Source organism: Hibiscus syriacus, unplaced genomic scaffold (assembly GCF_006381635.1).
Source record: "Hibiscus syriacus cultivar Baekdansim isolate YM2019G1 unplaced genomic scaffold, ASM638163v2 tig00110505_pilon, whole genome shotgun sequence".
Lineage (NCBI taxonomy): Eukaryota > Viridiplantae > Streptophyta > Magnoliopsida > Malvales > Malvaceae > Hibiscus > Hibiscus syriacus.
Window position 1 is genome coordinate 362,557 of NW_024062765.1, and position 14,683 is coordinate 377,239.

Here is a 14,683-nt window from a genome sequence, read left to right on the forward strand (position 1 = left end):
ATGATATGGATAGTAAGAGTTTCTTGTATCCCAAGTTAGCCTAATTAGATATAATTGAGTTGAAGAACTATATTGATTTTCGATTTGTTTTGTGTAGTGGTTGAACGTAAGCAACTTCCGGTCAACTAGATATTATAAGTCCCGATCCAAAAGTGTTAAGGAATTCGCTTATGACTTCAGTGAGGCAAATGTGAGTGTTATTTACATAATTTATTGATGTTTGACGAAAGGCTTGTGATAAGCCAACCTAAAATGTTTTGAACAAAATGAAATGATGTTATTATATGTGAAGATTTTCTATATGATTATGTTTTATACAAGTAAATGAATTCATTGAATAATGATATGTGATATTAAATAATTATGTAAATCACTATGAAAATATGATATATATGTGATTAAATGAAAATAACAATCACTGTTTTGTGAAACAAGATATCATGAATAAATGTTTGAATGTGAATAAATAATAACATTTGAGAACACTATGTGAATAAGATGTATATGAGAGATTATATGAATATGTGTTAAGTGAATATGTTCCACAGAACATAAATGGCAAGTGAAAATATGAACTTTGAACAAATGAATGTGAAAAGACACTATGTGAACTATATGAATAAGAAACACTTTAAATAATGATTGAACATAATTATATGATTAATAGCCCAAATTATATGTATGAGGATTAGAGTTATAGTTGGCATGCCAAGAGTCGAGGGTTTTATGTGGTCCTCCGGGATAATTATGTGGTCATTCGGGATAAATATGTGGTATTGCGGTGAAAACCTATGTGGTCATCCGGGATAATTATGTGGCACTTCAGTGCAAATTACGAGCTGTGGTGATAGCATTTGTGCATAACCTCAATGTACTCAAATACCTAGAGTTCTTAGTATTATACATTTGGTCAAATTAAACAAATGATTATAAAATGAAAAATGTATTAGTTCTATCTAGTTTATATGAAACTAAAAGTCTATATGAGAAATGACTTGAAGATATAATCAAGAATAAAATAAGTATAAATTCTTCAGTAATTAATAAGAGAGGTTATAAGTTATAATAATGGTGACTTTTGATAATTTAACCTTTCTTTTATAAAAGTATACAAATGTTTTATAGATTCATAGTACTTATAATACCTCACGAAGTCTTAGACTTAGCGTGTGAGTGTTTTCACACGTAGGTTCAAAGATATGCATGGAGTAATACTGGTAAGCAAGGGGCATGACATCATACTTTTGAAGATTATCAGATCAAATAAATTTAAATTGTATGTGATGATGTTTGGAAATGTAGTTGGAATGTACTATAAATGTAAAATTTAGATACTCTGATATGTATTGTAACAATTTTATTAAATTTTATTTTCATTATCAAAATTTCAATCGGATTTTAAAGAGTCAAAGTGTTCTAAAAGTCAATGTAACGCCTCGGATTCGTATCCGGGTCGGATACGGGTTAAGGGTGTTACATTTAATGGTATCAGAGCCAGGTTTAGTCAAGTTTTTGAAATAAACCGATCGATCAACTATCAAATTTGTTTGGTTTGTACATGCCAACGATATAACAAAAATCTCTGATTTGATAGTGTAAGGAGAATGTTGTCCTTGCTAGAATAGTTAAATGATTATAGTTTAATAGATGTAAGACTAAGAAGTTCTCCAAAGTGAAATGAGAAATACAGTTGATAGGAGAGGTAGTAACTCGGTAAAGTGAATAGCAGAAGCCTCAGGGAGTTTTTCGGACATGAGACGCTATTTTGAAAGTGTTTTCAATCATCTATTTCCTTTTATTATTTGAATAAATGTTTTATAGAGTTAAAAAGGCTTAGAAGTACTGAGTTTAAAGATTGAGTTAAGGAATGTCTTGTTTCTGTGGATTTTAAGTAAATGACGAAAAAAATTCGTGGGATGATCTCTATTGTTTTGAAATGGAAAAGTTAGAGGAAATAATTTCACTGTTAAGAGGTCAAGTATGTATAAGGTGGATTAAGTGTGATACAAAGAGTAAACATGTTTCTATCTGGGATTTTTGGAAGTAGCTCTTATCAAGATATCGATATAGGGTTGATAAGACCAAAGATTTATAGGACTAAGTGTGTCATTTGGAAAGTAATAGGGTTATTGTGAAAAGAAAGATGAGTTATAAATTTTGGATGAATTATCTTCCATTAAGTAAAGTAACATATAAGAATAAGTATCCTCTTCTAGGGATTTATAATCTTTTGATTGGGTTAAAAGAGTTAGTGATGTGCTAAATTTTCCTTAGGTTGGAAAAAAGAATGTTCTCCCATTGGATAAAGAGTAAATTGAAATGAGTTTATAGTTCACTCAATTGGAAAAACATGAATAATAAAATAGAGTAATGATTAAATGTTATTAGCCACAAGGGCGACGATAAATACTATATAAGTCGTTATCAAGGTTTTATTAATTTTGATTGCAGATTAGATATTGTCGTTGTTAAGCTCGAATAGATTACTCGAGATAAAGTAAAGACATGAAGTAGAATTTTTATTAAGAGTTTAAACTTTCTGAAATAAATTAATGGTGAATGGTCGAAAGTATAATTGATGTACGAGATATGATTGAGTGAAAGTTGAAAAAGTTATTATTAATTCAAACTATATTGGGCTTAGATGATTATTAAAAAGATTCATTGAGAAACTTTCTAAAACCCCTCCTTACTAAGTAAGTTATTAGTGATGAAATAATAGTTATTTGGATTAGTAAGAAACAAGAAAATGCAAGGTATTTTTGTCAATTGGAAATTGTTAGTTAAGAAAAAATAAGTCGGACAAATAAGTGCAGTGTGACAAAGTATATTTTTGAAATGATTTTCAAGTAGTAAAGAAATAAACAAGTGGACTTCGTTTGAAGTAAGAGAAATTTATTTTGAAAAAAGAATATTGAGTTTAGAAAATTTTAGTTTATATGAAATCAATAAGTGGAATAGCAAGTTCGGTTTAAGTGTAAATGTGGTAACATGAAATTGAAAACTCGTTAGAAATTATACAAATTGAAGTGGAAGAAGTGTTTTAAATGGTTGAGTAAGTATGTGAATCTAGTTGTTGATGAATCAAGAGGAGATATTTCGTATAAGAATCGATAAAGAATAAGGCTCTATGCAAGTATTGTTGACTATTAAAGTTATGAAGGTGCAAATAAACTTTGGTAATTAGTTATGAGTACAAGTATTTTGATGATGCATCTCATATGATACGAAAAGAGCTGCGGAGCATGAAGAAAGAGAAATGACCTATGTTGCCAGGAGGTTTTGATTTATGAAGGAATTTAAGTGAATGAGTCTAAAGAATCAAGTATGATAAGCGTTATTGTAAGGTGTAGATTATAAGTTTGTTATGTAAGTATACAATTTTCAGTTCTCAGTAGTATTGAGAAAAGTTACGATGTATTTTGTAACTGGGTTATATTTGAATACCGAAGTATGCAGTATCAACGAAGATTGTGCATTTCATTCATGTTTCAAATGAATTTTCATTGGATATGTATGTGGAAATATACATTAAAGAGATATTTAGACTATATGGAGTGTTAATTTTAATTGTATCTGATGAAATCTAAAGTTTACTTCAAGGTTTGGAATTTTTGGAGTAAGGCCTTCGGAACTCGATTTATATTTAACACTATTTTCCATCTATAGTTAAAGGGTTGGTTCGATCAGGTTATTCATATTTTAAAAGTTATGTTAAGGCTTGTGTGATTGATTTTAAAGGATCAGGAGAAACTTTTGCTGCTTTCGTCAAACGAAACATGGTTGATTCTACTCCGAACGCGACGAATTAATGCTTTTAGGCTTTCTGTCGCCAAGAGGCTTTCTTCATGAACTTCTGGAGCTTTAGTTTTCCTTCACTTCGATAGCTCCTGTGCACTGCCCACAAACTGAATCCTTTAGCTTAATGACCACTCTTTCAGATCCTGTACATATACTCCTAGTCATGTACGTGTAACTCCAATCCTAACGGATCTCCTGGCGAACTAGCTATATTGCCTAACATAAGTGAGGATTTGCTAAAGTTGTATTCATTTTTTATGAAGACTCAGCTAATAGGATAAGAATATAATCAATAATTATATTTGCGACCAAGTTGTTGAGGATAGACATAATACTTCTTTGGATTGTTAAGTGTCAAGAAAATGTTAAGGTGTTGCAAAGAATATTGACATAAATTTCAAGGTTGTTATGATGAGAATCTGGAAAGGAATATATTTTCGTACAAGATGAAAATAAGATTCTAATTACTGCAAAGTAATGAGAGAATTAAGTAAGAACAACCGAATTTTGATCTTGAGTTAGCAATATTTGTAGATATAGATTGTGATAACACCCATAATTACGTCATGAATGACATTATATTATGTTGATTTTAAAGTCAAGAGTATTTGCGAAATTGAAGGAATGAAAAGAAGGGAAAATGGATTAAGTTTGTGAATAATTATGAATTGTTTATTATTAGAACATGAAAGGTGAATTTGATAACTGATGGGACAAAGTTATAAGTTAATATCTATTTTGTAAAGTGTTGATTACATGATCGTTTATAAAATAAAGAGGTATGTTAGTGCTGGGAAAATATGAAAAATATAGGAAAATTTAGATTTAGTGTAACCAGAATTAATCAAAGAAGTTGAAGAAAAGGTTCGAGTGATTACGCTCAAGCTTAAAGTGGCATTAGACAAACATAAGTCATATACGAATTTGAAAAGAAAAGAAATTGAGTTTTAAGTAGGTACAAAGTGTTTCTAAAAGTATCATCTTGAAAGAAAGTATTTCGTTTTGGGCGTAAAGGAAAACACATTATTAGGTTCATTGAACCTTATGAAGTTCTAAAAAGAGTCGGATCAGTGGCATATCAGTTAGCGTTGACACCCGAGATGGAAAAATTCATAATTTCTTCCATGTGTCTATGCTTCAACGATATCGATTAGATATGCACACATCATACTCTAATGTGATAAAATCTAATTTGACCTGACTTATGAGGAACAACCGATTCAAATATTAGCGTATAAAATCAAGTAGTTGAGGAACAAAACGTTTCTGCTAGTTAAGGTTCTTTGGAAAAACTATAAATTGGAAGAAACTACTTGAAACGTGAAGAAGATATGATGAGGCAATATCCCCACCTCTTTGTGTAATGAATATTCGAGGATGAATTTTCTTAAGGGGAGATTTGTAACATCCCAATCATCGGGTCAGTGATTAAAAAGTAAGAACTCAAAATTTAGTGGTTTAATTAGAATAATTTGAAAATTCAAGGATTTATTGTGGGAATTTTTTTCATGACTTGATATTAAATTTGGATTAGTGGAAGGGCATTATGGTCTTTTCATCTGAAATATTTTTTCCTCTCTTTTAATGGATAACACGTGGAATTGAAGGAGAAAAGTCTGGAAACCTTTCTCTCTTCTTTCTCCTTGCCCGTGGAAGCCATTACAAAGGTAAGTTCTATGATTTTTGTTGGTTCCTTCAATTTTTGGTTTGGTATTGAAAGTTTGGGTCTTATATAAGTTTAAGGAAAGCTTGGATATGATTAAAACAACAAGAGTGAATTATAAATGGATTTATAAAATGGGTTTTAAAATGAAATGTTGATATGGTCTAGTTTCTGGAGTTTTTGTGATGAATTTGACTTGTCAATAAGCAAACTAAAGAGTTAGAAGGATTAGAAGTGATCAATAACATGTTTGAAATCTTGGTATGATTTTGAGATTCAAGTGTTTAGACAAAATTTTTGGATAATTAAGAGTAGTAAATGAGGACAATATGGTTTGGATATATAAGAGTGGGTTTAAAGGCTTAATGAGGGATGATATATGAGTTAGGAAGGTTTTTGGGAGATTTTTGAAGTAAAATTGGCAATTTTGGGCTTTGAGTATCGGTACCGTTAGAACAATACCGATACTACAAGGGAAAAATCTAGGAAATTATTAAGGGTAGTATCGATAGCTGTTGAAGAGGTATCATACTGTAAGGGTAGTATCGATACCCCAAAAATGGTATCATACCACTTTTAAGATGCAAACATCGAATGTCATTTTGGTATCGGTACCTTGAGGAGGTATCAATACCCTTGTAGAGAAGTATTGGCACTGGGGGATAGTACCGATACTTCTAGGCATGAAATGGATAGTAAGAGTTTCTTGCATCCTATGTTAGCCTAATTAGATATAATTGAGTTGAAGAATGATATTGATTTTCGATTTGTTTTGTATAGTGGTTGAACTTAAGAAACTTCTAGTCAACTCGATATTATAAGTCCCGATCCAAAAGTGTTAAGGAATTCGCTTAGGACTTCAGTGAGGCAAATGTGAGTGCTATTTACATAATTTATTGATGTTTTACGGAAGGCTTGTGATTAGCCAACCTAAAATGTTTTGAACAAAATGAAATGATGTTATTATATGTGAAGATTTTCTATATGATTATGTTTTATACAAGTAAATGAATTCGTTGAATAATGATATGTGATATTAAATAATTATGTAAATCACTATGGAAATATGATATATATGTGATTAAATGAAAATAACAATCAATGCTTTGTGAAACAAAATATCTTGAATAAATGTTTGATTGTGAATAAATAATAACATTTGAGAACACTATGTGAATATGAAAGATTATATGAATATGTGTTAAGTGAATATGTTCCACGGAACATAAATGGAAAGTGAAAATGTGAACTTTGAACAAGTAAATGTGAAAAGACTCTATGTAAGAGTAAATATGTGAATAAGAAACACTTTGAATAATGATTGAACATAATTATGTGATTAATAGCCCAAAGTATATATATGAGGATTAGAGGTATAGTTGGCATGCCAAGAATCGAGGGTTTTATGTGGTCCTCCGAGATAATTATGTGGTCCTTCGGGACAAATATATGGCATTTCGGTGCAAACCTATATGGTCATTTGGGATAATTATGTGGCATTTCGGTGCAAATTACGAGTTGTGGTGACAATATTAGTACACAACCTCAATGTACTCAAATACCTAGAGTTCTCAGTATTATACGTTTGGGCAAATTAAACAAATAAAATGAAAAATGTATCAATTCGATGTAGTTTATATGAAACTAAAAGTGTATATGAGAAATGACTTGAAGATATAATCAAGACTAAAATAAGAATAAATTCTTCAGTAATTAATAAGAGAGGCTATAAGTTATAACACTAGTGACTTTTGATAATTTAACCTTTCTTTCATAAAAGTATACAAATGTTTTATAGATTCATAATACTTATAATGCCTCACTAAGTCATAGACTTAGCGTGTGAGTGTTTTCACATGTAAGTTCAAAGATATGCAAGGAGTAACACTGGTAAGCAAGGGGCATGACATCATACCGCTGAAGATTATCAGATCAGAGAAATTTAAATTGTATGTGATTGTGTTTGGAAATGTAGTTGACATGTACTATAAATGCAAATTTCTATACTCTGATATGTATTGTAACTATTTTTATTAAATGTTGTTTTCATTATCAAAATTTCAATCGGATCTTAAAGAATTAAAGTGTTCTAAAAGTCAATGTAACGCCTCAGATTTGTATTTGGGTCGGATACGGGTTAGGGGTGTTACATTACGATTTAGAGTTTATGATTTTTTTAATAATCGCTAAATTCATTCTAAATAATGAATCATATGGTTTTTAGGGATTACAACAATTGAGAGTCTATAATTTTTTGGTAATCCTTAAATTCATTCTAGAAAATTAATCTTATGATTTTTAGGGATTATGATTTAGAGTTTATGATTTTTTTTTGGATTTTTAGGAATTTAGGGATTTTTTTTTATAGATTTTCTAGAATTTATGATTTTTTTTTGAGAATTTTAATAATTTGGGTTTTTTAGAAAATAACTTTTGAAATGTTAACTCATATTATGTACTTTCGTGTTTATACAATTATATCAAAAAAAATTATGTTGACATAATGGTTAAGCTTTAACTTTTGTTTCCGAATGTCTTGTGTTCAAATCCCTTTAAATGCATTATTTACTAAATTTTCTCAAACAAAACTATGTCATTTTGGGTTTTTTAACACTAGACACAATTATGCCAAAATGACATCGTTTTGGTGAGGGAACTACGTCAGCAATGTCATGGTACAAAGATGTCATGAACGACGGACTGACATAATTGCAGTTAAACTTAAATGTTAGTATTAAAATTGACAAAATTAAAATGTTGGTGGCATAAATGAACCCACGCCTAAAAGTGAGTGGTATTTGAAGTAGTTTACCCTAAAAATAATTTATATGATGGCCAAAAAATCAATATAAAAAAATTAGGGTATAAATTTCAACAACTCTAACTAAACTTAGGGGTTGTTTGATAAACTAAAATGATTAAACGATGAATGGTTCAATGACCTGAATGATTCAAAGGCTCTTTATGAATTGGCTCTGAATGTGACATGATGTTTGATAATGGTTATGAATGTACAATCTGAATTATGAATATTTTCATTTTTACCTTCATAATAATTTATTATATTATAAGATATGATTGTTTAATATAAGACAACATGTGAAAAAATATGTATTATGGTAAAATATCGGGTGCTTAATGATTCAGAATGTACTTTAATGCTGAATCATTCAGCAGTGTTTTGTTGTTTCATTCAACATAGTCTTCATTCAGAGGTGAGAATCAAACACACTGAATGCTGAATGGTTTAGTATTCATCGCTGAATGATTCCATTTAACAGTAAATAAACAGCCCCTTAATTAAGAGATTTAAGCGACCAAATATAGATTTAATTAACATAATCAGAATCAAATTGAAAATTCTAAATAAAATTATTAGAGACTGCCATTATTGTTTAAAATTCACGGAAATAGAGAAATATACCGAAAAATATAAGTTGATTAAAAATATCAAAATAAACAAGAGAAAATAACCTCAGTGACAAAAATGCTTTATAATATACGATTTTAACCAACTTTTTTTTGGATTTGCCAAAATGACCAACTAAATCGCAATGCGATCGATAATTCGCAACGCGATCTCCGGTATCACAAATCAGTTTCCAGATTCGCAACGCGATTCTGACTATCGCATTGCGATTTTCCAAATTCGCGTTGCGATTTTCCTAAATCGCAATGCGAATACGTAAATCGCAATGCGAATACGTAAATCGCAACGCAAATCTGACTATCGCAACGAGATTCTGACTATCGCAACGAGATTCTGACTATCGCAACGAGATTCTGACTATCGCAATGCGATTCTGACTATCGCAATACTGAATTTCAAATTCGCAACTCGATTTCTGAATTCGCAACAGGTTTTAGTTTCGCAACACAAATGTTTTGGGTATATAACTACGCAGCAGCAGCAGCAGCAACTCATAACCTAAATCCCTAAATCGCAACTCATTCCATCTCCATCTATCACTCTCTCCGACGACATCCGTTCCTATATCCAACGATATCCTTCCCCATCCGGCAACAAGTTTTAGTTTCGCAGCTCGTTTGTTTAGTAAATTAATTTACAATAATGAAATCATCTAATGTTGATCATGTTTGGATAGATTTGTATTTTGGAGGGTCATGGGAGAATGTTCATGGTGTTTTACAATATATGCCTTTACCCATGAATCTTCAACTAAAACTGTCATTAAAAAAGTTAACTTATGAAACTCTAATGTTACGTGTTGCAAATAAATTGAATTTAGAGCCCCTAAGTGGATTTAGGCTATCTTATCAGAGAAATGGTAAAGTTTATTTGTTAACCGACAATGAAGATGTTGAACAATTCATTGCTTACATTAGTGTTTCAAGTGATGATGTTACATTGTATGTTGTTGAACCTAGAAGTAGTGAAGTTGGGTCAGTAGCGGGTAGTAATCAACTAAGTTTTTCAACCCCAGTTTATGGTGCTCAAAATTTAATGGTTCCACCACAATTTCATCACCAAGCAAATATTGTTTCACCACATTTCCAATACCAAACACAATCTCAAAACCCACAACCTTTCCCTAATCCAAATCCAATAACTTTCAGCACCAAATTCTGGTTTTCGTATTGACCAGTTAGACGATGATGAGCCAACAAAAAAAATTATGAGTATTAGTCAGTATTCGAAATTTGATCTTGGTCAATACCCAGACTTTGATCTTGGTCAATACTCGGATTTTGATGATTTTTCAGAAGAAGAAACAGACCCTGCGTGTAATGATTTAGATATTGGTCAATACCCGAATTTTGATGATGAAACAGCCGTTGCCGAGGAAGATGTTGTTGATGATAATGAGGATGAAGTTTCGACTGTAAATGAACATGTTGAACATCCATTCTGTAATTCATATAACCCTGAAGAAGAAAAAGAAGAAGAAGAAATCCCCAAAGAAAAGTCCCCGAAGAAAATGCCACTGGAGTATAACTGGAATATGTTAGAATTACTTCAGATACCGAAAGAAGAGTTGGTAAAGATAGCAGTTGATTGTTACACAAAAATTATTCGTATCAAGAAAGATGATTGTTTTGATACAAAGGAAGACTTGAAGATAGCTTTTTATACGAAATGTGTGGAAGATGACTATCAATTAAAAGTTAACACATCAAGCAAAGATCGTTTCGAAACAAGGTGTATGATTGACAAAAATTGTACGTGGCGTATGATTGCAAAGAGGATAAAAGATTGCGAAATGTTTCAAGTTAGGACTTTTATTGATAAACATACATGTTCAAGAACCCAAGTTTTTCCTCACTATAGACAGGCAAACAAAAAGGTGTTGGGTGGTTTTCTGGCTGAGTTAATGTTTTTGAATGGCAGGGTATATCGGGGACATGAAATTATGACTGACATGAATGCTCGGTTCAAGATTAGTATCTCATATTCTCAAGCTTGGAGAGCCAAATATTATGTCTTGGAATTGTTGAGGGGGTCGCCAGAAGCATCGTTTGGCCAACTGTCGGCTTATTGTCACAATTTAAAGCTGAAAAATCCTGGGTCAGTAACTCATATCAAAACATATAGAGATGGACGCTTTGAGTTGCTGTTTATCGCCATTGGTGCTGCGGTTAGTAAATCAATATAATTTTGTTGACTCATTTTTGTTAGTTACATGCATTTCACATTTAAATGATTATATTTCTTGTGTATATGATTTTGTAGATTCGTTCGTTTATTACTTGCATGCGCCCAGTTATTATAGTTGACGGAGCACATTTAAAAGGTCGATACCTTGGAGTAAATTTATTAGCAGTAGCCATGGATGCTAACAATGGGATACTGCCAATAGCTTACGGGGTTGGCAAATCTGAAACCTCTGATTCATGGACATGGTTTATGGGGCATCTTAGGGATTGCATAGGTCCTATTAGCAATCTGACAATCATATCTGATAGGGCAAACTCAATTGATAACGCTGTTAGAAGGTGTTTCCCAGATGCTTTTCATGGACTTTGTGGTGTTTATTTGTATAGAAATCTAAAATCAAGGTTTGCTGGTATAAAAAATCACAAATGGACATACTCGAAGGCTGTAAAAGCTTATCGGGAAGTGGATTTTAATAAGCATATAAACTGTTTAAGACGTGTTTTGCCTCAGTGTGCTCAAACACTAGAAGATGTCAGGTTTGAAAGATGGTCAAAAGTACATCAACTTGGAGCAAGATATGGTTTCATGACGTCTAATAGTGCAGAATCAATCAACGCTCTAAGTCGTCATTCCCGAAAATTATCCATTACTATGTTAATGGAGTTTTTTCGAGCCTCTATTCAATAGTGGTACTAGAAGAAAAGAAACCATGCATGTATTATTTCTTTAAATTCGTAACTTATCATATATTTTACTAAGTATTATTTATTTAAATTTACAGGAACATTGGAACATCGTGTTACACCATGGACTGAAAAAAAGATAACGAAACGTGTTGTGAAGTTAACGTCATGGAGAGTTGAACCATGTTCAAACACTTTGTTTGAAGTACTGGATAATAACTTAAATGGGCTTGTCGATCTAAATGCAAAGACGTGTAGTTGAATGAAATGGAAAAACATCTGGTTATCCGTGTGGCCATGTTATAAAAGTTGCTCTTCATCTAAACCAAGATGATTCAAGCGCATACGCTATGGATTGCTACACTACAGAAGTATATCGACAGACTTATGTCGAGATTGTCTACCCTATTCCACATCCTTCTGAGTGAGACATACCAGATGACTTACAAATAGTTTTGCCACCAGCCATAGACAGAAGGCTACCTGGCCGACCAAAAAGTCACGATCGTATACCGTCTAAGGGTGAAGAGAAGAAGAGATCGACATGTAGTCGGGTGCAAGGAAAGTGGTCATACAAGGTTGACATGTGGATCACCAGTGCCATCACAATCATTTTTTCGTCTACCAAAATATGGATCCTCATCAAAATCTCAATCACAACCGGCTTCACCTTTTAGGACTGTTAACTTAAGTGATTTTTAAATGCAAACGTTGTATTATGTGTATATTATGTGCGAACTTTTAACATTTTCAGTTAGGCATGTATTAGTAACTTGAGTTTGAACATTGCTATGATATGTTCAGTTGTTATCACTTATTAGACATTCATTTGACTATCGCAACGCGAATATGACTATCGCAACACGGAAATGACTATCGCAGCGCGGAATTGACTATCGCAACGCGGAAATGACTATCGCAACGAGAGAATCGCAATGAGAAATGAAAATCGCAACGACAGAATCGCAATGAGAAAATGAAAATCGCAACGCGAATTTAGTTTCGCGTTGCGATTTTCATTTTCGTATTGCGATTCTCTCGTTGCGATTTTCATTTCGCATTGAGATTCTCTCGTTGCGATAGTCATTTCCACGTTGCGATAGTCTGTTTTGCATTCAACATAATGCAGATTGAAATCAACAAATCAACTATTACATTTCAATCAATTAAACAAGCACAAATAATAATTATGTACACATCAATTAAACAAATCAACATTTACAAATCATCTTTTACAAATCAATTAAACAATAATAAAATAATAATAAGAATGGTTTCCTCATCAATTATTGAATCAACTTTTGCAGCCATACATCCATTTCACGCAGCTCACTTTAGGATTAACCTGCAGAAACCAAACATTGAATCAACAACACTTTCTACACATCTAAAACCTACAAACAACAAATTATTGAATTCTAGCTACTTAACCAAACATTTTCAAACCAAAAAGAGTATATATGTTTAACAACAATTGCATTTTACTTACAAATTATTTATGGACACTTTCATAACGCGGATGCAGGTAGGCAGCGTCTCACATATATTGTTCTAGCCATAAAATGTCAAAACCACAAACCTACTGTACATCTATCTCTATTGGTGGGAGGTAGAAACTGTGTACTTCCTGTCGTCAAACGCTCCAAGCACATGCATACGAGAGGACCACAATCCCTTATGGCTTTCTTCGTTTGTTGTGGCGGTCTCGTCTATGATAACTGTAACATTGAACTTCTTTGGCTTCTTGTTTCCAGAATTAGTCCAATAATTAATTGCATCCAAGAATTTAGCCAAATGAGAGCTTCATCCCTTAATAATATCTCTCAAATCAGACAATGATATGTAATTTATCATGTTGTCATATACTATTGTCTTTAGGGATGGGAGCTGAAGCTCGACGAGAAGCCAATGAGTACGTTCCAAAACAAGGATAAACACCTGCATCGAAATGTAATAATTCAAATTGCGCACTTATTTATGAATACCTTTAAAATATTTAAACAAATAAATACTAACCTTATCGGCCTCCCACCATGCAGGATAAAGTTTAGCTTGTCCATTAGCCAACACATATGATTCCTGTCATTGATTCTTCAAGTGAACTACGTGAAAAGACGTTGGCATAATTGTATATCGTATTTTTTTTTATATTTTTCTTCAATTTCCTTACAATTAGACGTGTCACTCATGCATCAATATGTTTTTACAAAAAGACATATATTAGTAAATTACATAAATTTTAAAAAAAATTAATATAACTGAAATATAAGAAGAAATATAAGACTTACCCCCCATCGAAATAACCGTTGTCTTCAACTTCTAATAATACACCCCACCAAGACCGTTCAATCAACAAATGCATATCATCGTTGAGTTTGTATATGTCAGCGTAACACCCTTGGCTCCGCTCATGTAGATAAAAATCAACTGCGGTCTTAGCCCAAAGGGTATTATCAAGAATTGTTTTCGGTAGTTGTTTCCTCTCCATTTCATCTGCCGGAATGGTACTGGCCGGTAAGTTATACGAAAGCCAACAGTCATCCATCATGTCCGGTACGTGAGGGGGACTTCTCAATAATTTGATATATTACGCCGTATGAATCGGGCTCTAGAATGTTGGGAGGGACCTCTTCAACGATGACAGTGGCCTCTTGAACGGTGGGAAGGGACTCTTGAGGGATGATAGGGGCCTCTTGAACGATAGGTGATGCCTTTGAACGATGACAGGTGAGTCGGACTTTTTCTTACGATTCTTCGCACTGTTGGGGTGAACGGAGACGTAATGGCATGCACACCGTCTGATGCGTGAACTCCGTCTTGCAAGAAAAACCCGACGTTAAGCATCCACCTTAGCGGGCCGCTAAAAATAAATTAATACATAAATCAGTAAATAAACAAACATGATATTAGACATGATAT